Here is a 25921-nt window from a genome sequence, read left to right on the forward strand (position 1 = left end):
CTGCTTCTGGCCTACTGTTTCTGCTTCCTGGTCTATGCCAAGGAGAGAGAGGCCACCTTTCCATCTCTACAGGCAGAGCAGCTCCCACCTCCAACCCCTCTCATTACATAAACGGAAACCCTCCAAAAAAAATCGTCATCCAAAACAAACCTTCCTCTTCTACATTCTTCTGCTTTGTGTCCTGTCACCATGGTACAAACTTTAACTAAGGCAATGCGCCATTTCACATTCTCCCTACCTCAGAAGGAAAGTTGCAACAAAGGACAAACATGTCTTTTATTTTTATAAATATTTTTATTTTCTATATTCTTTGTTTACATTCCAAATGATTTCCCCTTTCCCAGATGCCCCATCCCCATAGGACAAACATGTCTTAATAGAGAAAGAAACAGTACATGCTTTTAGAAAAATGCATGAAATTCAGAAAATTAAAGTTTCCTGTCTTATTTTTATATATTGCATCAAATATTTATATATATAAAATATCATAAATATATTATATACATAGATTTAAATATTTATAAATATTTATTTATGTCAAAATATTACAATTTTAATATACATCTAATCTTTTATAATTTAAATATTTACATAAAACCAAGGAAGATAAATCTCACACTAAACAGATTCTATCTCTGTTTTACCTAGTACTAATAGTCTCTTTCACATACATTTCTTGGTTACAAACACATCTGAACAAAGAATCGCAGAAAGGATGTTCTTTCTGAATGTGGTGGTTACCGAGTGGGTAGGAGTTGGGAGTTCTGTGGGTACAGACCTTCCTCCAGGTCACTGGCAGAAAGAGTCACTGTGGTCTGCAGCCCTCTGTAGCATCGACACAGTGAATCAAACCACAAACAGGAAAAGGCACACCTGTTAAGCTGTGGTTTTTAATAAAGTTACCCTGTCCCACTTCCTGAGTCAACACAGCTCTTGAAAGGCCCTGCTAGTTTTAATGAACATGTGTGAGGTGGGTGGCTCATTGATCCAGTTTCCACCCTATTTCTGGAAAAGTGCCAACTCTGTCAGCGCAGCAGTGGATTGGTTGATGATTAGGGCTCTGCACACCCAGGTCACCCATGGCCCTTAATACAATATTAGGAAACGGGATCTTTGTGGCTATAACTTAAAGACCTCAGTACCCAGTCATTTTCAACTCCGACTGGTGCACTTACAGGAAAACAAGAGAACTCTGAAAGGCACCATGGAAGCAGAGATGTACAAAAGTTAAAGTTACAGCCACCATGAGCCCAGAAACCCCTCGAGCCCCAGAAACTGGAAGGAATGAGAGAGTAGGCTTTCCTAGAACCATCTGGAATGGAATCCGATGCCAACTTCTGGTGTGTCTGAAGACAGCAACAGTGTACTCATATACATAAAACAAATCAATAATAATAATAATAATAATAATTTCTAAAAAAAAGAACTGAGTCTCCAGAGATACGTGGCCACAGCTCCACAGTTGACGGGTGACAGGGAGTCTTATCTAACACTCTGAGACAAGCCCAGTGCAATAGGCCAGCAGGCTGCAGGGCATGCAGACAGGTGCCTGACAGCTGTATCTGTGCTCAGACATCAGTTGTTTATAATTTGTATTTTGGTGTTGTCCACCTAAGAAATGGAGAGGAACAACGTTGTACAAATACTTCAAAGAACACTCTAGGGGGAAAAGGCAGCTTTGCCCATGGTTAGACGGATAATTTAGGAAATCTGTTCTGTTCCGCTAGTCTTTTTGCTGATTTGGCACAAGGGATTCATGGGCCTCTCTATGGGACTGTTAGTGTGCTTCCATTCCAATTAAAAACAGCCCAGTGATGGAGCTGTCCTCACAGGTTCAGTGTTCTCCCTGCCGCCAGTGCTTTCCTGGCATGTTCTGTCATGAAGAGCACAGCCTCTTCCTCTGCCCCTCCCTCACACATACTGCAGTCTTAACAGCCACCATTCCATCCCAACCATGTATGGAGTACCTGCTAAACACTGTGTTGTGTTTACCTCCCACACAACCCTGAGGCAGGAATAGTCACTGCTGTCACCTTCCCCCTAAAGTCCCTGGGATACAGAGAGAAGAACTGTAGGAAAGGATAGAATAGAAAGTGGGACATCCAAAAGGCAGAAAGAATTCTAGGACAGAGCCAGGAGTGGGAGGAGTCCCTGGATATGTGAGGAGACAGGCACATGGTCCCCTAGCAGAGGTAACCAGCCAGGTGGCAGAATGTATCAATTAGTATAAATGGGTTATTTTAAACTAGTGGTAGTCAGGGAACAAGCCTAGCTATATGGCCTAGGTCTTTGCAATTATATTTTGAAACTGAATCATTACTCCGGGAGCTTGGGGCCGGAAGGAAAAACAGTCCTCATCTGCCAACACTCACGGCAGCAGCTGACCTCCAGCCAGGACACAGCGGTCAGTCCTGCGCCCCTGTAGTGCTCGGGTCAACTCTGTAGTGTCTGCACGGTTCACACTGACCTGCTTCCGGGGCAGGGTGCTCCGCTCGCGCTTTGCCACTCTTGGACTTGAGAAAGTAATTTCCTTCTTCTTGGTTCTTTCCTGAGGAATTACTGTCTATGGAAAGTAAACAGATATGTTAAATGGACATTAAAAATGGCACGAAGTAGGAAAAAGGTTTCTCCATGACACACATTAAATATAGAATTACAGCTTTATTTTTTTTTTAATTTAGATATATGTTTGTCTGTGTATGACATGTATATGGATATGGACACCCAGAGGCCAGTTGTGAATCCCCTGATGTAGGTGCCGGGAACCAAACTTGCATTCTCTAGTTGACCACTAATTAATCTTTCCAGTTCCTTGTTTAATTTTTAGAAGATGGATTTTGAGAAAGGGATGGTACTTAAACGGTGTTTACTGAAAAATAATTCAACACAGGCCAGTTGGACATGGTAGTTCATGCCTTTAATCCCAGCATTCTGGAGGCAAAGGAAGATGGATCTCTGGGAGTGGGTGGGGCTCTATGTGAGGTGAAGAAACTTGGTTGGTCAGCGCCATTTCAGGAGCTGGGTCAAAACTGCAAGAACTGACCTTCTGGTTTATTCTTCTCATACATTTAAGCATGGTAAAACTTTGGGGGAAGTTTCCATGTGACACATACTAAATATAGAATTCAGGGGTTTGCACAGCAAGCGAGGCTTGTGCCGAGCGACCACCCCCCTCGTTCCCTTTGCTCATTTTCAGACCAAGGCCCCAATAAGCTTTGAAGAGGCTCTCTTCAAATGGCCTAGAAGCGATTTAAACAAAACATGATTATCATTTTTTTTCTCCTGATGAAGGAAGGTTACTAACACAGCTGGGGAGAGGACAGAGTGCAGTCCCAGAGCTGTGTTGGCCTGCACAAGGCTCTACCTAGTAGTTTAAGTCCCTGGGATCCCTCCCCCATCTGCAGTCACAGCTAGGAACATGTTTTCCTGTAGGGTCCTCTTCTAAGATCACCGTCTCTCCCTGAGCCCAAATGGTAGATACATAAAAGAATATATTCATAAATGTATAATATCTAAATGACATTTTTAAAAGATGTAAACAAGGAAAGAGGGTTTCAAAATCTGATGGAACTAACCCGTAGATGAGGGGTGAGCAGTACAGGGGACACTGAGATGGGCTGTTGAGGACTAAGGAGTTTCTTAGAAGAGTTATTAATGCCAGGGACAGACAGACAGTCAGACAGATGGGCAATAGTGAAGGTTCTGATGAGACTTCTGGCTCCCAACCAGAGACAGATGGCACAATGAAGGATCTGAAGAGAATCAGGGACGTTGTGGCAGAAGAGTCAGTTATGACTCTTTAAGGCCAGGAGGGGGTGGGAGACACGATGATGGATGGATGGATGGATGAATGGATGGATGGACACAATGAAATTACATTCTGCTGTTACCATAACAGCTCTGCCATCTGATGGGAACTCACTACCCAGGGGAGGAATCCTGTCTGTACTGACCCAATAGGGTGCACGTATCTATAAGAAGGCATTCTGACATTGCGATCTTCGAGTTTGTGATAAATGAACCTCCTCACACTGTTCTGTTGGATTCCTGGCACCATCTTAGGAGAACACATGCTTTTACAGCTGTCCCAGAGATCACACTTCCATAGATACAAACGACTTTCCTAGATTTTTGATCATACAGAGTCCGGACAGTTCCCCCTACAACACAAACCCTGAGACGGTCTCTAGACGAGAACATAAAAAAGAGAAACTTTTGAAAACAAGTCTTCAGGCTCTTTTGTGTGTGTGTGTGTGTGACACCTATAAGAGGTCAGCCATTTCAAGATCAAGCTGAATGTCTCCTTCTGCACCACTGGCTGTCAGAAACTCACAGAAATGGGTGATGGATGCAAGTTTAAACCTGCAGGGCTTTAATCTAAGGGAGATGGTGTCGACCAATATGCTGTCTGAAAGGCCTCAGACAAAGAAGGTGAGAAGCCCAGAACCGCAGCACCCAGGGTTTCACATTATTCCATGCCCTTGCCTCAGGTGCTGATGTACTGCTCTGAGGAAACAATTCACTAAGTCCAGCAAGAAGGAGATTGTAGGATGTGCTAAGTGTATGGCCAAGGGAATCAAGACTCCAAGGAAAAATGCCACAAACAGATTGCCCAGAGCTATAGGCTGTTCCCACCAAGTGCTCTTCTTCTGAGTCTAGTCAACGGTAAGCCTTGAAGAGTGACAAGTGTCCTTTTTGTACCTCTGGCCTCCTGGCTGCTGCACCTGGGTCCCCTGTCCCCTCAGAGGCCAGCTCGGCCTGGTCATGTCCACTTTGCACTCTCCCAGATGTTCCTGCCTCTGGCTATGCCTTCCTATATATCTAGAATAAACTTTCTCTTCTATCATAAAAATAAATAAATGCACACATACATAAAAAGGGTAAAAACTCAATGATCAGACTTGAATTTCAAAGTAAATAATAACATCCTGAAATCCAGTAGAGTCATTTACAATGTACGAGGCCCAGAGTTGAACTCCCAGTGTTATAGAAATAAATGCATGAATGTCCTAAAAACAAAGATAAGCTATAGCCTGAGGTGCTGGCACATTTAGTAGAGGAAGGGCACCACAACTGTATGCAGAAAATGGTTTTTTTGTACATATTTCAGCTCAATGCCTCGAAGGTCTTGGCTGATCAGCCACAGAACCCACGCATTCTTGAGTTGGCAGTAACTAGAGCCTATGTAAACGGGCACACAACCCTCCTTTATGCCACTCCGTAGGCCTGGAAACCTGATTTCCTTCCTCCAGCTAGACTGGATACAAGAAGACAGCATTGTTAGCGAGTGACTTGGACCACACAGAGAACAGGCCCTGCAGCTGCAGCCACATTGGTGATAGCCCGGCCATTGTGCCACGAGGTACTAAGCAGACAGGCCACGCTGCAGCTCTGTGCTCCCAATGCCAGGGGCTCCGCGCATTCTAGGCATGCCCTCACTGTGTGACCATTTATAGAGCTCTATATAAGCTTTAGAAACCTGTTTCTGAGGCAGGGGGTGCTTTGCAGTGTGTCAGTGTGTTGTGCGTGAATACAGCCCTGACTTTAATCCTCATCACACACGAAAATGGTGTGTATGAACACATAAAGAGATTGTTTTCCTTGTCATTAGTCCCTAAAATATATAGTACAAGAAGTATTTATTTAGCACTTACATTATAAAAGGGACCATATGTAATTTGGAGGTGGTTTACAGTATACAGGAGGATGTATACTGTACTAGTGAGTTTACAATTAAGGGGCCATTAACTTTTTTTATAGTTGTTTATTTTGTATGATGCACATATGCCACGGCCATGTGTGGAGGTCAGAGGATAACCTCAGGACTCAGGTCTCTCCTTCCAGCAGGTGAGGCCTTGGGTGTGGAATCAGGTTGTCAGGATTTGCAGCAAGTGCCCGTACACGTCGAGCTGTCCGGGCCCTAGTTGCTACTCTCACAGATGGGACTTGAACTTTGAACTTTGGTTCTCACAGGTCCTGGAACCCACTCCTCAGGGACTGTCCACCAGGCGTTCCTTTCCATTAGTCAACAGTGCATTTCTCTTTAGTGCTGGGGGTCGAATCCAAGCCTCTGGATGCGAGACAGGGCTCTTCCTCTTACACACAGCTCCAGAGCTCCTTCATTGTAAACTCATTAGTACAAATGTCAGGGTTGGGTTTTGTTTTGTTTTGTTTTGTTTTGTTTGGCCAAATTCTTCATTTCAATTTTCATCTTTGGAGTACCATTTCCCTCATGGTCTTCAACCACAAAACATAACTTGGAACCATATTAATATCAACGACTGAGAAACTAGTTATGGAGAGCTCTGTTGAGTCCTTACCTGGCTGGACAGGATGGATCTGACTCTCCGGCGCCTTCTGGGTGGAGTGTATCCTCTTCTCTGTGTGGGATGCAGGAGCCGGCTGCCTGTGGGTAGTGGCTCTCTGGGACCCCGACCTGGGGTCTCCTTCACCTTCACTTAATCCCGTGACTCCTGGCTGGGCAGAAGTAGCCACTGTGTGTGTCACCCACTTGCGGTCAAGAGACACTGTGGAAGAGCTCAGTTACTGGCTGGGTTCCTCCTTCCTTCCTTCCTCCTTCCTCCTTCCCTCCCTCCCTGCTTTTCTTCTCTCTCTCTCTCTCTGTTTGTGTGTGTGTGTGTGTGTGTATGTGTGTGTGTACACTGCATGTGGCAGCCAGAAGACAACCTTGTTGTTCCTTAGGTGCTATCAACCTCTGCGTTTGAGACAATGCTCTTACTGGCCTAGAGCTTGGGACTCGTGAGGCAGGCAGACTGGCTGAGCAGTAGGCTTCCTCAATCTTGCCACTGCCTCCTGAGAACTAGGATTAGCACATGATGACATACTAGCATTTTTTTCAACATGGATGCTGAGGAGCTATAATCTCAGCCTTTTTTCTGAACGTTAACTAAAACCATCGTATCTGCAGTTGATTTAAAATCACAGATATTTACGTCTACTATCTTACTCAGCTAAGACAGGCAGAGCTCACTAAAACTATTGCTCAGCTTTTAAGTGGGCAATGTGTTCTTTCCTCTTCTAGTGGCTTCCTAACATGGACACGGACATACTCGACATTATATTCTTGGGTTTTGTTTTGTTCTTCTAGTCTCCCCATTTGTTGCAGTTGGGTCTGAACCTTGGACCTCATGCACTGGAGGCAAGCACTGGACTGCTGAGCTACAACCTCAATTCCTGTACCTTGTGTTTTGAGACCTTCTCTTTTCTTCTGTCCGTACACCAACCTGACTGGGTTATTTACTACAGCGCTTCTTTCTTATGCTACTTTTAGGTTCATGACCTTATACAGCTGACTTATAGGTCACCTTAGCCATACTCCAGTGTGTCATAAACAATCCTTAAAAATTATAGAAGCAATGCCAAGTGTACCCATAGGCCCATGCCTATAATCTCAGAACTCGGAAGACTAAGGCTAGAGGATTATAACTGTGAGGTCAGCTATGTGGCAAGACTGCATCACATACACACACACACACACACACACACACACACAGACACACACAAGGCAATTATCAATTATTAGCAAGGCAATTATTAATGTACTTGACGTTTTTTAAAAGTGTATTACACTATGTGGTGGACATCAAGGCCGTAATCAGACCTGTGAGAGTTGATTATCTCTTCCCACCCATGGGTCCTTGGGCTTGAACTCAGATCATGAGGCCATTAGGCTTCAGCAAATGCCTTTATTTACTGAGTCATCTTGCCGTTTTTTAAAAAGTATACGTTATATGGTATTTTACAGACACTGACCTGCTTGTGCTATCCTGTCCAGATCCCTGCCTGAAAAGACCATGCAACTGACTCACAGTTTTGACAGAAGGCTTCATCAGACCCGTCTGGACAATGCCTCACGCCATCACAAGCCAAGGTGATGTCAATGCAGCAGCCACTGTCACAGAAGAAATGGTAGCGGGAACAAGCACTGGAGCATCCTGTTTGTGAACAAGTCTCAGGTCAGAGGGATGCAGGGCAAGTTAACATCCCGTCAGGATGACTGGGGAAAGAACACCAAGCAGGGTAAAGTGGCAGGGATAGTGACATGACAGAACTGGCACAACAGGTCAGAGGGTCCCTCTGTCACCTCTCATTGGACGCTCTGGGCTGCCCCAGAGCTCTCGGTCAGAAGGGTGTCCTTCAAACCTTTGCTGCCCTGGTTCCTTTGCCTTCCACTTGTAACTCAGGTAAAGTTATGAATGGCACCCAGCTAGAAGCTGGCCTTAAGGAGTCCGACAATTTCTTATTTATTTATTCACTTTTATTTATGCACACTGGTGATCTGACTGCACGTATATCTGTGTGACAGTATAGGATCCCTTGGGACGGTGGTGAGCTGCCATGTGGGTGCTGGGAATTGAACCCCTTGGCCTCTGGAACAGCAGCCAGTGCTCCTAGCTGCTGAGCCGTCTCCCCAGCCCCCTGGCATCCTACCATGACATGGTGACAGGGGACGAAATGGCTCTCTCAGGAACACGACTGGCAGATTATAAGACTCTGCACTAACAGCAAAAGCTAAGCACAGTTGATGTGCACAGACGGATGTGCATGTATTTTATTGAAAAGCTGTCAACTAAAAGACTGGAAAGTGACCCTGTCTGGGCGCAAGGTGATTGGAAGCGCTCTTGATCCTAAAGGAGAAAGTAAAGAAAGGAAGAATGCTGGAACTGCTGGGATAGCTCTCAGTGTGGACTCCTTGAAAACTTAGGCCTTCTGTAGGGTCAGCGACAGCCACCAGAGGGAGCAGGCAGAAGCAAGGGCACTGATCACCAAGCAATCTTACTCATGTGACAGGAAAACCCCAAACTGCAGGGTTCTCCTTATTTCTATGTCGCCTTAGAGACAGATCAGCATTTATACTTAATCTGTTTCTGGAATAGCGGTCTCTAAATGTTTTAAGCATCATAATAAACACACACCTCAAATTGACTCATAAATTGCATGTGCTGGTGTTCTGAGACACCGCACCCAAGGGGGACTGCAGGATGACTCAGTGGGTAAAGGTGTTGTCACCAAGCCTGAAAACATGCGGTCAATTCCAGGAACCCACAATGCTGGAAAGAGAGCAACAACTCCCCGCAAGCTGTCCTCTGACCTTTACACACGCGTATGCATGTGCAGGCACACACACTGAGTGTGCACACACTGAATAAAAAAACACCACACACCTTATTAAACACACTGAAAAATGTCAAAAGACTGAAAATGAGTAAAATTAAATGTTCAAGTGTTTTGTTTCCCTGCCCTAAAAAGTGAAGGTGTAGAAGCCCTAGGTGAAGGTGTGAAGGTTGTCCCTATTTGAACCACTCTGCTAGCTCATGGTACAGTGCTCTCTCTCCAGCCTGCTATCTGCAGAGATGGCTCCTCGCATGCATTCAATGTGTGTGCATGTGTGTATGTATGTGTGTGTGTGTATATGTGTGTGTATGTATGTATGTGTATGTGTGTGTGTATGTGTGTGTAAGTATGTGTGTGTATGTGTGTATGTATGTGTGTGCATATGTGTGTATGTATGTATGTGTATGTGTGTGTATGTGTGTGTGTATGTGTATGTATGTGTGTATGTATGTGTGTATGTGTGTGCATGTGTGTGTGTATGTATGTGTGTATGTGTGCATGTGTGTATGTGTGTGCATATGTGTGTGTATGTATGTGTGTGTGCATGTGTGTATGTGTGTGCATGTGTGTGTGTATGTATGTGTGTATGTGTGCATGTGTGTATGTGTGTGCATATGTGTGTGTATGTATGTGTGTGTGTATGTGTGTGTGTGTGTGTATGTATGTGTGTGTATGTGTGTGTATGTATGTGTGTATGTGTGTATATGTGTTTATGTGTGTGTATGTATGTGTGTACATGTGTTTGTGTTTGCATGTGTGTATGTGTGTGTATGTATGTATGTGTGTATGTGTGTGTATGTATGTGTGTGTATGTATGTGTGTATGTTAATGGAGACAGAAACTCCTGTCTAATGTCCCCGCCTGTTTACCACGTTTACAAGCGGCATTTCATCGGTGACTTCATAGCATGTTCTGTAATTAGGAAGAGCACCTCCATGACTCCTTTTTGGTTGTTTTGTTTTTGTCTTTTTATGTTGAGACAGGGTTTCTCTGTGCAGCTCTGGCTGTTCTGGAACTCACTCTGTAAACCAGGCTGGCCTCAAACTCACAGATTTCCTCCTGAGAGCAGGAATTAAGAATGTGCACTAGCACCACTTGGTTTCTATGAAACTTTTGAGCAGAGCTTTTTTACTTTGCCTATTTCAGTCCAACTGTAGTCATTAACCACATGTTTTTCTTTCTAATATTTTTAAGTGGTTTATCATATAAACTATTGATATAGTCAAGTCTGCTTTCTAGCCTATCATATGCCTTTCCTCCCTGTACCCCATATTTTATTTTTAATTTATGGGCAATAGTATATAGATATATGGTACCCAAGGGTATGTGTTGATATGCATATAATACACATACATGCATATATGTGTATACTATTTGTATGTACATATTTAGTACTAACTAGATCAAGTCAGTAAACAATCTATATCACGTTTTCTACTCATTTTTTTTTGTGGTAAGAATATTTAAACTTAGTCTTTTGACTCATTCTATTTATTTGGATTTTTGGGGGTTTTTTTTGTTTGTTTGTTTGTTTTGGATTTTTTTTTTTTTTGAGACAGGGTTTCTCTGTATAGTCCTGGCTGTCCTGGAACTCACTCTGTAGACCAGGCTGGCCTCGAACTCAGAAATCCACATGCCTCTGCCTCCCAGAGTGCTAGGATTACAGGGGTGCACCACCGCAGCCTGGCTTTATTTGGATTATTTACAAGTATTTCCTACATAATGACCTCAGCTTTTAGCCACCATTCTACCTGTTATTTCACCCTGTGATTCCATTGGCTGAACTGTTTAAACTGTAGAATTCAGTTAAACACTTCAAACATGCATATCAGAAGGGCCCTCTGTCTTTACATTAAACCCTCTTCTAGGAAAGCCGGGTGCTGTCTTTAACAAGGTTAATGAGGTAAGGCAGAAGGTCAGCACTCAGGACCCTGGCTCATGGTCTATGCCCTGACAATGCTCTCTGCACTCTCACCAGTGGGATCCTAATGGTCCTAAACATAGAGCCCATATTTTCTGTTACATTTTTAGCAAACACTTCAGGCACTGAAAATAAGACGGAGGAGCCCGTGAACTGTGACCCCAGGATGTGCATCCCACTGACATGATCCTTCCACGACCAGCTGGGTTTGGCTTGCCGTGGGGACACAATGGAAGGACTTTACCCTCATCTCCCGTGGAGTAGAGCCGGGGAAGCACAGTCACAGACACGTTGTCGGAGCTTCTCTGACCCACAGAGTCAGTCACAGTCAGCTGGAAGACTTACGCTCCTTCCTTCGGGCGGGACAGCCTCAGGGTTCCTGGCTGAGGCACCTGCCAGACAAACAGGTTAGGGAAGAGAGCTTAGTGCAGAGCACCAGGAGCACACAGGGACAAGCACCCTGCCCCTTCCCCGAGACGAGCCGTCCGCTCCTCTTTTCTCCTTAGAAGTGATAAATAAATAACTTTGAAACAGAAACAATAACAAATGATGGGTGATGCTCCAAGGTAGAAATGACTTCTGATGTACAAATTAAACCAAAACGTTGAAATGTAAAGAAGACAGACAGGAAGGAGGTCCTGCAAGGGGCGGGCAGTCAGGCACACAGACACAGGAAAGGGGAAGCCATGATGGCGGCGGTCACGTGGAAGGATGAAGCGGGTGGTCGGAAACCCTGCTAACAGAAGACTCAGTGTGAACCTATCCTATGACACAGCTACTAACACAGTTCATGCAACTGGCTTTGTTAGCAGGCATCAGGACCAATGTGCAGATCACAGGAGGGTGTTAACAGGTTCAGAAGGAACCACAGCGTACATGAGGAATTCAATTAGGGGCTTCAGATTTTATGGAGAATACACATCTAAGAAAATCTAGATTAGGCTAGAAGGTAGATGGTGTGGAAATCATTACCAGGATTTTTATACAGAATAAAAGGATGCATTCAGCATTTTCCAAAGGGAAGTCTAGTACAGTACATATGGCCAAGTTCAGACCGTTTGGTTAAGTAGTAGAGCTGGTTAACAGTAAGCTAGGACAGAGGTTCTCAGCCTGTGGGACATGACCCTATTGGGGTCACATATCAGATACCCTGTTCTAGTGGTTTGAATATGTTTGGCCCAAGGAGTGACACTATTTGGAGGTGTGTCACTGTGGGCTCGGGCTTTAAGACCCTCATCCTAGCTGCCTGGAAGTGAATATTCTGCTAGCAACCTTCAGATGAAGGTGCGGAACTCTCAGCTCCTCCTGCACCATGCCTACCTGGATGCTGCCATGCTCCCACCTTGATGATACCGGACTGAACCTCTGAACCTGTAAGGCAGCCCCAATTAAATATTGTCCTTATAAGAGCTACCTTGGTCATGGTATCTGTTCACAGCAGTAAAACCCTAACTATCAGATATTTACAATATGATTCGTAATAGTACCCAAATGTACAGTTATGAAGCAGCAACAAAGATAATTTTATGGCTGGGGGTCACCACAACATGAGGAACTGTATTAAAGGGTTGCGACAGCACTAGGAAGGCTGAGAACCACCAGCTTAGGACATGACGTATAAAAGGAGTTTCTGCTTCTTGGAAAGTTGGGCAGAGAACGAGGACTCTTGGGTGGTGTACTTGAGGAAGGACTCTGAGTGACAGGCTGGGGACAATTCTGAAAAGGTCCAATGCTAAAGTCATTTAATCACTGAGCAAAAGCAGCAAGATCTGAGATTAGTGCAGTGGCAACAGCTGATTGTTGCTTTTGTTGTGATTCCAGTCTGGTACAAACTGGCTTTTTATTCACCACCTCACCCTCCAAGGCAGTGTGGTTCTCTGCTTTCCTGGTGCTGCAACACTTTAACACAGTTCCTTATGTTGTGATGACCCCCCCCCCATAAAATTATTTTGTTGCTACTTTGTAACTGTAATTTTGCTCCTGTTATGAATAGTAATGTAAGTATCCATGTTTTCTAATGGTCTGAGGCGACCCTGTAAAAGGGGCTGAGAACCACTTCTCTAAAGGGTGTGGTCTGGATGAAGTGTGTGAGACATCGTCTGTAAGTGTTTCTCGTTAGAAATGGCTCTGTCTCATGGCTGGGATATGTAGCACCTCCCCCCCCCCCAGGGGAGCAGGGATCAGGACAGCCTTATGCTGTGCCCATCTCACTTCTAAGCACAGTGTCCACGAGGAGGATTACAATGCTTCCAGATCACGTAAAGAAAGAATTCATTCCATTATTATTGACTCCCTCTTTATATTCCTTCCTTTCAGACTTTTTGTTGTTGTTGTTGTTGTTTTTATCCGAGACAGTGTTTCTCTGTGTAGTCCTGGCTGTCCTGGAACTCACTCTGTAGACCAGGCTGGTCTTGAACTCAGAAATCTGCCTGCCTCTGCCTCTGCCTCCTGAGTGCCAGGATTAAAGTTGTGCACCAACACTGCCCGGTACTTTCTAAACTTTTAGTCCAGGGTAGCCAGGCATTGGTGACCTAGTCTAGATTGGCCTTGAATCACAAGATTCTCCTGCCTCAACCCACTGAGTACTAGAATTACAGGCACGTGCCATCATACTTGGCCATGACCTAAATCTTATACTAAGAAAAGGGAAAACCTTTTAAAAAAGGAACCAGAATTATTGAAACTCAGCCTAAGTCTTTTCCTCTGAGCTGAAGGAGCAGGACCCTGGCAAGCTCTCAAGCAAACAATCAAGACCGTTTACTGAGCACCAAAGGGAGTTTACAGAATAAATCATTTTTAGGATAATCGATTTTATGATCTGTCCGTCGTAAGTCCACTCTGCTTGCTTACGTGCATTTAGGGACTGACAGCGAAGGACATTACAGAAAACCACTTCCCAGAAACATCAGTTTTGATAGCAAGATCAACAAGAGTCACCTTCATGTCCACTGACGACGGGTCACCCTGCTGCAGCGTCCACTCATAAAGGATAATGGCGTGGTCATCTGTGCTTTCTCGGCCGTCTAGAACTACCCCGTCTGTGGGCAGCTGTAAAACCACATCCTTCCCAGCCCTGCTGACTGGAGGCTCGTCCTCACCTGTGAGAGAGAAGAGACGTGAGAGGCGTGCCTCTCTGATTCCCCAGCCGATCTTGTCTGCAGATCAGTCCATCCAAAAAACCTCAAAGAGAATAACTTCCATCCTATTCTGACATGGACTTTCAGCAATGCTGCATGTGGAAGAGGAAGTATGGCGTGCTATAGAAAACTAATTATATATATGTATATACATATATATGTATATATATTAGTATACACATACATATATGTGTGTATATATATATACACGTACACACATATATAGTCATATATATACATATACATACATCTGTACATATATATATATACACACACATACACACATATTTATGTGTATATATGAGTACACTGTAGCTGTTTAGTGGGCATTGGATCCCATTACAGATGGTTGTGAGCCACCATGTTGTTGCTGGAAATTGGACAAGGTCCTCTAGAAGAGCACCCAGTGCTCTTAACCACAGAGCCATCTCTCCAGCCCTATTTAAAAAAAAATTTTTTAATGATTTACTTTTAAGTTATGTGCATTGGTGTTTTTCCAGCATGTGTGTCTATGTGATGTTGTCAGAGATCCTGGAACTGGAGTTACAGACAGGTGTGGATGGCCATGTGGGTGCCGGGAATTGAACCCAGGCCCTGAGGAGGACCAGCCAGTATTTTTAACCACTGAGCCATCTCTACGGCTCCCAATAATGTATTTTTTAAAACCTTCAAAGGTTTTACATGGAAGAATGGAGAAAGCACTGAAATATCTTGCTTGTCAGGAAACAAATTAATCTTGCTTCTCATGAAGAAACGTCATAACTGTCACTGACTTTGTTTAACTGCATCATAGATATGACTTCTGAGCCCAGGGAAACCCTCACAGTCTAACTTGACTTCTGATGACCTCTGAGAAAACAATTTCTCCTCAGTTACAGTCAGGCTAATTATACTGTTAAATGTTTTCCGAGACAAACCAGAGCTTATCTACACAGAAACAGTTCTGGAAGCAAACAAAGCACAACCCTCCAAGAGTGAGATAAATGTAATTTCGAATTTTCATTATAAATAAAAATGTAATTGAGCATGTTAAGTACTGTGGGAACATTGATTTATTTTGGGAACTAACCACAGTGGGTAAGACCTAGGGAGGTGAAATAGGACTCACACAGCTGAGACTGAGTGCTGCCAGGCGGGGCTTACTGCACAGAAGGAGCTAGCGGCCTCTTCCCACACCTGCTGCGACTGGAGCTTCCCTGACAGACCTGAATCTGTGCCAAGTGGTACAAAGGCTACAGACAGGCTGGGCAATCCAAAAACAAGGTGGGGCCAGAGAAGGGAAGGCAGGCCTACAGATGCAGAGACGAAAGCTTTCTGGGATTGTTTGTCTCTCCTTTCCAGGCTGGAGAATCAATCATTTATTTATTTATTTTTTAAACTGCATCACTGAAGAAAAAAAAATCCATAATTCCAGTATGGCTCTCATTATTTTAAGTATGTGAAGTCCCATCTGTCTTTCCCATAGGATACCGATGATCAAATACAACAACAACAATGAAATGTATTATTAATTAATTTAATTAATAAAATTAATTTTGAAATTAAATAAGTAAAACAATTGTGCAACAATTATACGATATTTATAATATATAATAAAATATTATATGCTATATGTTATATAATTTATACTCTATTTATTTTTGAGAAAGAGTTTCTCTGTGTAACAGAGCCCTCACTTGTCCTGGACTCTTCATAGACCTGGATGGCCTAAAACTCAGAGATCCACCTGTTTCTGCCTCTGCCCTTGCCCCTGCCTCTGCCCCTGCCCCTGCCCCTGCCTCCTGAGTGCTGGGATGAAATGAGTGCACCTCTACTGCCCATTACTGGTAAGTTATTTGTACCATGTAGTGCTTCTGGTTTTTCTAACTATAGAGTAGACTGTAGCTTAATTTTAAAATACTTGTCTATATAGGGCCACTGAGATGGCTCAGTAAATTTAACAACTTGAATTCTACCTCCAAGATCCACAAGATGGAAGAAAAACCAACCTCCTGCAAGTTTGCCTGTCCCCCATACAAAGGCCGTGGCAGGCACGTCCATACACACACTGAGTAAGTAAAGGGTATGAATGCTTCTGTTAATCCTAGCACTCGGGAGGCAGAGGCAGGCGGACCTCTGCGAGTCTGAGGCCAGCCTGGTCTATGAAAAGAGTCCAGGATGGCCAGGCCTCTGTTACACAGAATGACTGTCTCAAAAATCAAAACCCAAAACAAACAAACAAAAGTAAATGTCCATCTGGGACGTGTGTGTGTGTGTGTGTGTGTGTGTGTGTGTGTGTGTGGTCAGAGTTGTCTCAATACCTTTTCTCCAACACTGCCAACAAGTAATCTGAGTATTATTTATTTAGCCAGGTTAGTGGAGATGAGTCAGCCTACTTCAGGGGATCAGCCCTGAACAGGAAGGTCGGTCCTCTATACCTACTTGAAGACTGACAGTAGAGGGAGGTCTGCTTGGGAGAAGGCTGAATTTCACCCGAGGCTTTGCTTTGACTTGCAAAGGGTTCTTTTCAAGCGCTACGCAGAGACACTGGACTTCAGGCTAGCTTAGTTAAAACAGCACACAGGTTCTGGTCCCTGAACGCTGAGAGATTATATTCTCAGCTCCTACAGGATCCCAAGGACGTGGGCCTCCACCCCACAGCCCTCTTTACTCAAGGCCTACCACGGGTCTGTCCAATCAGTCACACCAGCCAGCCACACGGTTCTGTAATGATACCATAGACACCTATATGTCTCCTCCCCCCCCCGCAACTAAGCTGGCTGGCTCTCAAACTCTTCTGATGGCTACCTCCGGCCTTTGTTCCTGTGAACAATAGGCTCCGCACCTCGACTATCGACACCGCCCCCAAGCCGGTGTTTACCTGACTCGCCAGTCTGAAGGCAGGCGACCCGCTGAGACCTGGAGCCAGAGAATTCACAGAAATGCCTTTGAAGCAACCGACTTCTGGGGGGGGTGGTCGATCCCCCAAAATACTATATAACCTGCCTTAAAAATTATTAAAACGAGTCTTGACCGGAATTCCCGCCTTGACTCATGTCTCTTGTCGCCTCCTCTGTCCCTGTAACCTCAAAATTCTCTTAACAGGTAACCCGGTTCACATGTAGCTGCTGGCAGACTACATAATTGGCGCCCAACGTGGGGCAACCTGGTACGGGAGAATTTCCTGAGGTAACCCTATCAAGCGAAGCTTCGCAGAAAAGGTGAAAAGGAATGGTATCCGCACGGTAAGCAACATAGAAGTCAAAACTAGCGCTAGTGGAAAATTGTTTCTATCGTTGTGAGTGCAGAGAGATACGGGTTTTGCAAGCGAACTGTGTTGACCCGGCACAGTGGCCGCTTGTGTTGAAACGATAGGGAAAAATGGGACAAGAAAGTTCGCGTGAAATTTGCGCACGCAACATTCAAGAGTTGCTTCAGGTGAAAGGGATAGGGTTTGAAGAAGAAAGATTGGAGGATTTCTTGGACCAGATATATTCTTGTTGTCCTTGGTTCCAAGAAAAACGAACGTTAAATGAGAGAACTTGGGTGAGAATTGGTAATTCCCTAAAGGCAGTCAAGGCAGACAATATCACCCTCTGCCTTTGGACGCTCATTAAAGATAACATACATGAAGGAGGTTTGGAAGAATTAGGTGTCATTCAAGAAATTGAGGAGTCTCAAGTAGAAAGCCTTATAGAAAGGATCCCTGTAAGAGAAGATTCTCCACAACCTAAGTCTCGTAAACACAGAGACAGTTCTGATGAGTCTATTGTAAGAAAAAAAAAAATAGCTCATCCCGAGAAAGGAGCGACTGAAGTTCATGGAGAAGATTGGCCCCCTGTAGCGCCATCTGCTCCGCCTATGACCTTGATGGCAGAGGCCGAGATCCAGAAGGACATGCAATTACAAAAGTTAGAGTTTGAAATTAAATTGCAGAAATTGACTAATGAGTTACAGGAGCTAAAAAGGGTCTCTAATACTAGAGAGAACAATAACTCAGAGACCCGCCAGTCGCCATTAGAAAGAGTTATAAACCAGGCCCTCGGGGAGGGGCAGGATACGTCAGAAATCTTAGCTTTTCCAGTCCTTGAGATAGAAGACCAGGACAATGTGATTAGACAATATCAGACCTTGGAATTTAAAGTGATAAAAGAATTAAAGCTAGCCGTAGCCAAGTACGGCCCGACAGCTCCCTTTACACAGGCGTTATTGGATACTGTGATAGAGTTGAAGTTAACTCCACAGGATTGGAAAACGCTGTGCAAAGCCACGTTGCCGGGGGGGGCGGAGATTTCTTGCTTTGGGGTTCTGAATGGCGTGAGGCTAGCAAAAGAACCGCCGCCACTAACACTCAGGCAGGCCATCCAGAATGGAATGCTGAGATGTTACTGGGGGAAGGACTATATGAAGGAAATAATAACCAGATGGGGTTTCCCATCGCAGTGTATGCGCAGATTGCGGTGGCAGCCCGCCGTGCATGGAATCTTTTACCATCTAAGGGAGATCTTAGTGGAAATCTAACAGCTGTGAAACAGGCTCCCGACGAACTCTTTCAGGATTTCGTAGACCGATTGCTAAAAATGGCTAATAGAATTTTTGGAAATTCTCAGGCAGAGAATCCGCTGGTTACTCAACTAGCCTATGAGAATGCTAATGCGGCCTGCCGGGAGGCGATTAGACCCCAGAGGGGAAAGACGGACCTAGCTGGTTACATCCGTCTTTGTTCTGAAATCGGTCCCTCCTATAATCAGGGTTTAGCTATGGTGGCAGCGCTGCAGGGAACCACAATCCAGGGGATTCTTTCGCAGAGACGAGGAAATAGAAGGTGTTTTAAATGTGGTAGTCTGGGCCATTTTAAAAGTGATTGCCCTGATAATAAGCCTATTATAAACGGGCAATCAGGTGGTCCACCAGGAACATGCCATAAGTGTAGAAAAGGAAATCATTGGGTAAAGGGATGCAAGTCCAAAAATAATTTCCAAGGTAGACCCGTGTCGGGAAACGGGGGGAGGGGCCAGCCCCAGGCCCCGATGCATCTAGGACAAACTGTCTGTGGGGCACAGCTGCTGCCGAGCCAAGGAAATCCATCTTTGAACTCGCCAGAGCTACACCAGGAAGTGCAGGATTGGACCTCTGCAGTGTATTCCATGCCGTACTAACACCAGAGATGGGTGTTCAGGTTTTGCCCACGGGAGTTTTCGGACCATTACCTGAAGGCACTTGGGGATTGCTGTTAGGACGAAGCAGTTCTACTGTAAAGGGACTGCAGATTTATCCAGGGGTCATAGACAGTGACTATGAGGGAGAAATAAAAATTATGGCTGCTTCGCCTCATGGTGTCATAACTATACCGGCTAATCAAAGAATTGCTCAGCTAGTTTTGGTTCCTTTACATCCACTGCTTTCCAAATTCATTAAGGATAAAAGAGGGGAGGAGGGCTTTGGCTCCTCCGGAGTGTTTTGGGTTCAATCTATCACAAATAAAAGACCTAACCTTAAATTGACTATTGAAGGAAAGAGTTTTGAAGGATTAATAGATACGGGAGCTGATGTTACAATTATTAAGGGACAGGATTGGCCGTGTAATTGGCCATTGACTGAGACTCTAATGCATCTGCAAGGTATAGGTTACGCAAACAACCCCAAATAGAGCACGAGACTTTTAACTTGGAAAGATGCAGAAGGAAATTCAGGACAAATTCGGCCTTTTGTGATGCAGAACTTGCCTACTACCCTCTGGGGTAGAGACCTCCTATCTCAGATGAATTTAATCTTGTGTAATCCAAATGAAATCGCCTCTAAGCAAAAGACAGTGTTGGAGGAATCCGTACCTGCTGAGGGGCTTGGAAATGAAGGACAAGGCACTAGAAAGTTTAAAAACCCCCAGGCAAACCCTAACTCTAAAAGTCTGGGGCATTTTCAGTAATGGCCACTATCTTGCCTGCACCCCACGCCGATAAAATTCAATGGCTTAGTGACAATCCTGTGTGGGTTGATCAGTGGCCTTTATCTAAGGAGAAATTGTAGGCTGCCTCTTTGCTAGTGCAGGAACAATTACAGGCGGGACATTTAATAGAGTCATTATCTCCATGGAACACGCCAATATTCGTAATTAAAAAAAAATCCGGCAAATGGAGATTGTTACAGGATTTAAGAAAGGTAAATGAAACAATGTTGCCCATGGGAACCTTACAAGCGGGTCTTCCATCCCCCGTGGCTATCCCTAAAGGGTTTCATAAAATAGTCATAGATTTAAAAGATTGTTTCTTTACCATTCCATTGCACCCTGAGGATTGCAAAAGGTTCACATTCAGCGTTCCTTCTATTAACTTTACAGAGCCTATGAAAAGGTTTGAGTGGACAGTGCTTCCCCAGGGTATGGCTAACAGCCCGGCTTTATGCCAGAAATTTGTAGCACAGGCCATTCAACCTGTGAGACAGAAATGGCCAGATATTTACTTTATCCATTTCACAGGTGATTTTCTAATTGCAGGAAAAAATCCTCAGACTTTGCTTTTATGCTTTAAAGATTTACAGCAAGCCTTGGTCGCCAAAGGGTTACAGATAGCGCCGGAAAAGGTTCAGATCCAGGAGCCATATAATTATCTGGGTTTTAAACTTACAGACCAGGCAATTTTTTCCCAGAAGATGATTATCCGCAGGGACAATTTGAAAACTTTAAATGATTTTCAGAAGTTATTGGGTGACATTAATTGGCTTCGGCCGTATTTAAAGCTTACAACAGGAGAATTGCAACCTTTATTTGATATTCTTAAAGGGGATGCTGATCCGACGTCTCCTAGGTTATTAACTTCAGAAGGACTTTTGGCCTTACAGACAGTGGAGAAAGCTATTGAAAATCAATTTGTTACCTATATAGATTATTCTTTACCTCTGCATCTGCTAATTTTTAATACTACTCACTCGCCTACAGGTTTATTATGGCAAAAGGCTCCTCTGATGTGGATTCATTTGAGGGTGTCTTCAAGGCATAATATTTTGCCATATTTTGAGGCAGTGGCCCAAGTAATTATGCTTGGTAGAAAGCAGGCGCTAACTTATTTCGGCAAGGAGCCGGACATTATTATACAACCTTAAAGTGTAAATCAGGATGAATGGCTAAAACAGCATAGCACAGATTGGCTGCTAGCTCAGATTGGTTTTAAAGGGTGTATAGACAATCATTACCCTGAAGACAAGTTAATAAAGTTTTTTAATATGCATGAGGTTGTATTTCCTAAAATGACATCTCTACGGCCGTTGCAGAACGCACTCCTAATTTTCACAGATGGCTCGTCAAAAGGAAAAGCCGGATATCGTGTTAACAATCAACAGGTGGTCGTAGAAACGCCTGGGTTATCCGCTCAGTTATCAGAGCTTACAGCAGTGCTGTGTGTTTTTCAAACTGTAAATAGTACGTTTCATCTCTTTACTGACAGTGCTTATGTTGCATTTTCTATACCGCAATTAGAAACCTGTTGCACGTTTAATTTTAATATGCCAGCTGGATCCTTGTTTTCACAATTGCAAGGTATCATTCTTGCTAGGAAAAATCCTTTTTATATAGGGCACATCAGAGCCGACTCGGGTCTGCCTGGACCTCTGGCTCAGGGCAATGAGTGCATTGACAAGGCGCTAATAGGTCAAGCCTTGGCACTCACACCCGTAGAATTGGCAAAACGTGATCATGATAAATTTCATCTTTCTAGTCATACGTTGAGACTCCGTCATAAGATCACAAAGGAGCAAGCTAGAATGATCATAAAGCAATGCCCTAATTGTCTCACTTTAGCACCAGTGCCCCACTTAGGGGTTAATCCACATGGCCTTATGCCCAATCAAATTTGGCAAATGGATGTAACTCACTATGCAGAATTTGGGAAATTAAAATTTATACATGTTTGCATTGATACGTGCTCGGGACTTATTTTTGCTTCCCTGCATACGGGAGAAGCCTCTAGAAATGTAATTGATCATTGCTTACAAGCCTTTAATACCATGGGAGTACCCAAGGTCATTAAGACAGACAATGGACCAGCCTACACTGGTAAGAACTTTATCTCACTTTGTAAGGAATTTAATATAAAACTTAAAACTGGAATTCCTTATAATCCAATGGGGCAAGGAATCGTGGAGCGTGCCCATCGCACACTTAAAAATTGGCTTATTAAAACTAAGAAGGGGAATTTATATCCTCCTCGGTCTCCAAAATCACATCTTGTCTTTGTTTTATTCGTTTTAAATTTTCTCCAAACGGATGTTAAAGGCCAGTCTGCTGCAGACAGACACTGGCATCCAGCTACTTCCAATTCCTACGCCATGGTTAAGTGGCGGGATCCCTTAAATAATTCATGGAAAGGCCCAGACCCCGTGTTGATTTGGGGAAGAGGGTCTGTTTGCGTTTTCTCCCAGGAAGAAGAAGGAGCGCGTTGGTTACCAGAGAGATTGGTAAGACAGGTAAATTCCACCCCCAAAACTGTTGGTAAGTATAATTAATTCAAAAGGCTGTTTTTCAAGCCACTTCCCATTTACTTGGGAAGGTATAGTTCCTTTGTGTTCTTGCAAATTAAGTTGCAAGCCAGGCTTATCCACAGAGAATTTACACTGCCAGTGGAATTCCTCAGAGAGGAGGCTGCATGGTACTCGGAACTATGCATGTTTGTTATTACAACAAACATGGGCATCAGTTGAGGTGCGAGGCGAGGCACTGCAAGGGAAAGGGAAAAAAATCCTGGCTCCGAGTTTCCCTGAAAAGCACGCCCAGCTGCATGGGGGTTTGACATCGAAAGACTGTCCTTAAAAAAAAAGGCGGTCTAATCCCCCCCCTGAAAAAGATGTCCGTAACACTTAAGGGGGCTAGGGCCTCTGCTTTCACTCACTGATGAATGCCCGTCATCCATTGGATGAACTTAATTATTTCCACTGAGTTGTTTAAAATTAATAATTAAGGGGGAATTGTCTCCTCCCCCCGCAACTAAGCTGGCTGGCTCTCAAACTCTTCTGATGGCTACCTCCGGCCTTTGTTCCTGTGAACAATAGGCTCCACACCTCGACTATCAACACCGCCCCCAAGCCGGTGTTTACCTGACTCGCCAGTCTGAAGGCAGGCGACCAGCTGAGACCTGGAGCCAGAGAATTCACAGGAACGCCTTTGAAGCAACCAACTTCTGGGGGGGGGGGGGTCGATCCCCCAAAATACTATATAACCTGCCTTAAAAATTATTAAAACGAGTCTTGACCGGAATTCCTGCCTTGACTCATTTCTCTTGTCGCCTCCTCTGTCCCTGTAACCTCAAAATTCTCTTAACAGGTAACCCGGTTCACATGTAGCTGCTGGCAGACTACACCTATACTGCCCAGAAAAATCACAAGAAACATCCACGCTCACCCATTATGCAACTTGAGCTAGAACAGAGCCAAGTCCAAGATGGTTGGTGTGGGAGGAGCCTAGACTCAATCTGGAGGGCTGAGGATCTCTGGCACTTCAGATGTTCTAGCAGGTAGGCTGTCACATCAAGATACCTTCCTACTCTATCTTCAATCCTCTCACTATCACTAACTGCTTGAGAGTGACAGGCCCAGGGCTGTGAGGGAAAGCTCTCTGAGTGGCCCTCAGGCAAGCTGCTTTCCGGGCCAGCCTTCCCTACAACAGGATTTGATCTTTGAGCTGTTGTGAGAAATAGCAAATAGCTTAAAACAGCTTCTAACGTCGAACTCACCCAGAGTGACCAATATACTGGCAGATGGGTATACCATTCTAAATCTATCCGGTCCCATCCAGCAATCATCCTCACCCCCATCCCGCCCCGTTTCTTCCTTAAAGACTGGTTACAATTCCCTGCAAGGAGCATTGCTAAATCACTGTCTCATTTAGCCTCAAGTTCCACATGCTCACAAGATTCACAAGAAAGCATAATAATCCTGAAAGGAAAGCCGACGTGGTCTTACAAACAAAGAACTCAAACAGGTAAGCATCTGGACTGGGAATCCCCGGAGTCTGTAAAATGCCCTTTGCCTCCATACAGGGCCAATCAATGCAGCCAGCGAGCCAAGGCAACACCAGAGGTCGCTGAGGACCCGAAGAAATCTGGGTACATCAGCGCTTCCCGGAGAGTGGGCAGTGAGTGCTCCCCAGAGAAGAGGCCAGGCTAGTGGTCACGTGGCAAACTCCCGGTAGAGAAAGGAAGGATGGAGTGGGAGGGAGGGTAAAAAACCACTTAGAAGGCTTTTGTTTTGGGTCTTACTCTTAATCCTGTTTACTTTCCGCACCCTGGGTTTAAGGAAAGCTCCAGTAGCAATGCAAATTTGTGACAGAGGAGCACAGCAAACCTGGGGGTGGGGGTGGGGGTGGGGAGGATAAACTTTGTTTCTGTGCTACTTTGCCCCTGCTTTGTGCCTTGGTTTTTCTAGAGCAACTGATATAAAAGCCACAGGGCAAGCTGTTTAGGCCTTTTAAAGAGAGACAAACTTTATACACTGTATCCTTAGCCCAGCAGACTCCAGTACAGAGTTCCGACCCCCTCCACACACAGCCGGCCCTCCTTAAATTGAGCGGGACACAAAACCAACAAGGTCACGAATGTGAAGAAATTTTTGGGCAAGGGGTGGAAGAAAAGAATGAAGACCGAGTGACAAGTTTTCCTTTACATTTTTTTTTTAAATCTGAATTAAGTGTGTGCAGGCAGAGAGCCAAAGCAGGAAGCAGGAGTGGGTGTTAGGAGCAACTTTGTATCTAATCAAATCTTGTCCTTGCTATATCCTGCTGTAAAACACGCTTCATAAAACCTATGAGACGAAATAAAGCTAAAATGATCTTGACTGAGATAAAGAAGGTTCTGAGATATCCTCTTAAATCGATCCGTGAGTCCTCTCGGATCTGCCCTCCTATCTTTCAAAGGTAGCCCAATGGACTACCCATTTACCGCACTTTCTTAGCACCAGCCCAAAGTCTGAAAAAAAATGTGTGCCACTTTCCCTGTTACCTGCAGCTTTTATTCTCTGGAAGCAGAGGAGTTTGCATGCTTGATGGCAGGCGGGACCCTCCCAGTGGCGCTTACCTGGCACGGCAGAGAACCCGGCGGCGTCCCTGGCGCGACTGAGGGTGTAAGTGCGGAACCCGTGGAGCAGCGCGAACTTGCAGACGCTGCGGCCGCGGGCCGTGCAGTTGAACAAGTAGCAGCGGGGCGCGGGCATGGGTGCGGGCACGCTGGGCCCCCGGGGCAGCTGCACCACCGCCACAGAGCAGCTCGGCTCGGAGCAGCAGGCCGCCACGCACTTACGATGGAGTCCTGCGGGCGGATGATGGTGTCGGGCACCGCCCGGTAGACCGCCGTACCGCCCGCACCCGGGCAATCCTCCCGCGGGCCGCCCAGCAGCTCCGGTTCCAGCTCCTCGCGAGGCCGTGCCCGCTGTAGCTGCCGGCGAAAGTCCTGAAGCAGCCTATCCACCCCGGACGACGGAGCGGCGGGCTCCCCGGGCCGGCCGCCGGGCAGCCAGAGGCAGAGCAGCAGCAGCCCGCAGAGCGCGCGGTGCCGGGAGCCGGGGCCCGGTCCTCCCCGGGCGGCCATGGCACGAGCGCGGCCTCAGAGCTCGGCGGCCCCGGGGCCTGGCTGCTTCACGGAGGCGGCGAGCGTGCCGACTTCGAGAGGCATCGCGGGCCGTACTCGGCCAGACTTGGCGCCGCCCTGGCCCTTCTACCAGGCTATGGGGTTTCGGTGCCTCGATCTTCGCTTCGGCCGCGGAAGCGCAC

General features: G+C 45.3%; 1 pseudogene; it reads right to left on the bottom strand.

Moving 5' to 3' along the window:
- Positions 1-274: 274 nt before the first annotated feature.
- LOC127673858 (low-density lipoprotein receptor-related protein 11-like) lies at positions 275-25899 on the bottom strand (annotated as a pseudogene).
- Between the last annotated feature and the right edge of the window lie 22 nt (positions 25900-25921).

The sequence above is a fragment of the Apodemus sylvaticus genome, chromosome 23, assembly GCF_947179515.1.
Source record: "Apodemus sylvaticus chromosome 23, mApoSyl1.1, whole genome shotgun sequence".
Lineage (NCBI taxonomy): Eukaryota > Metazoa > Chordata > Mammalia > Rodentia > Muridae > Apodemus > Apodemus sylvaticus.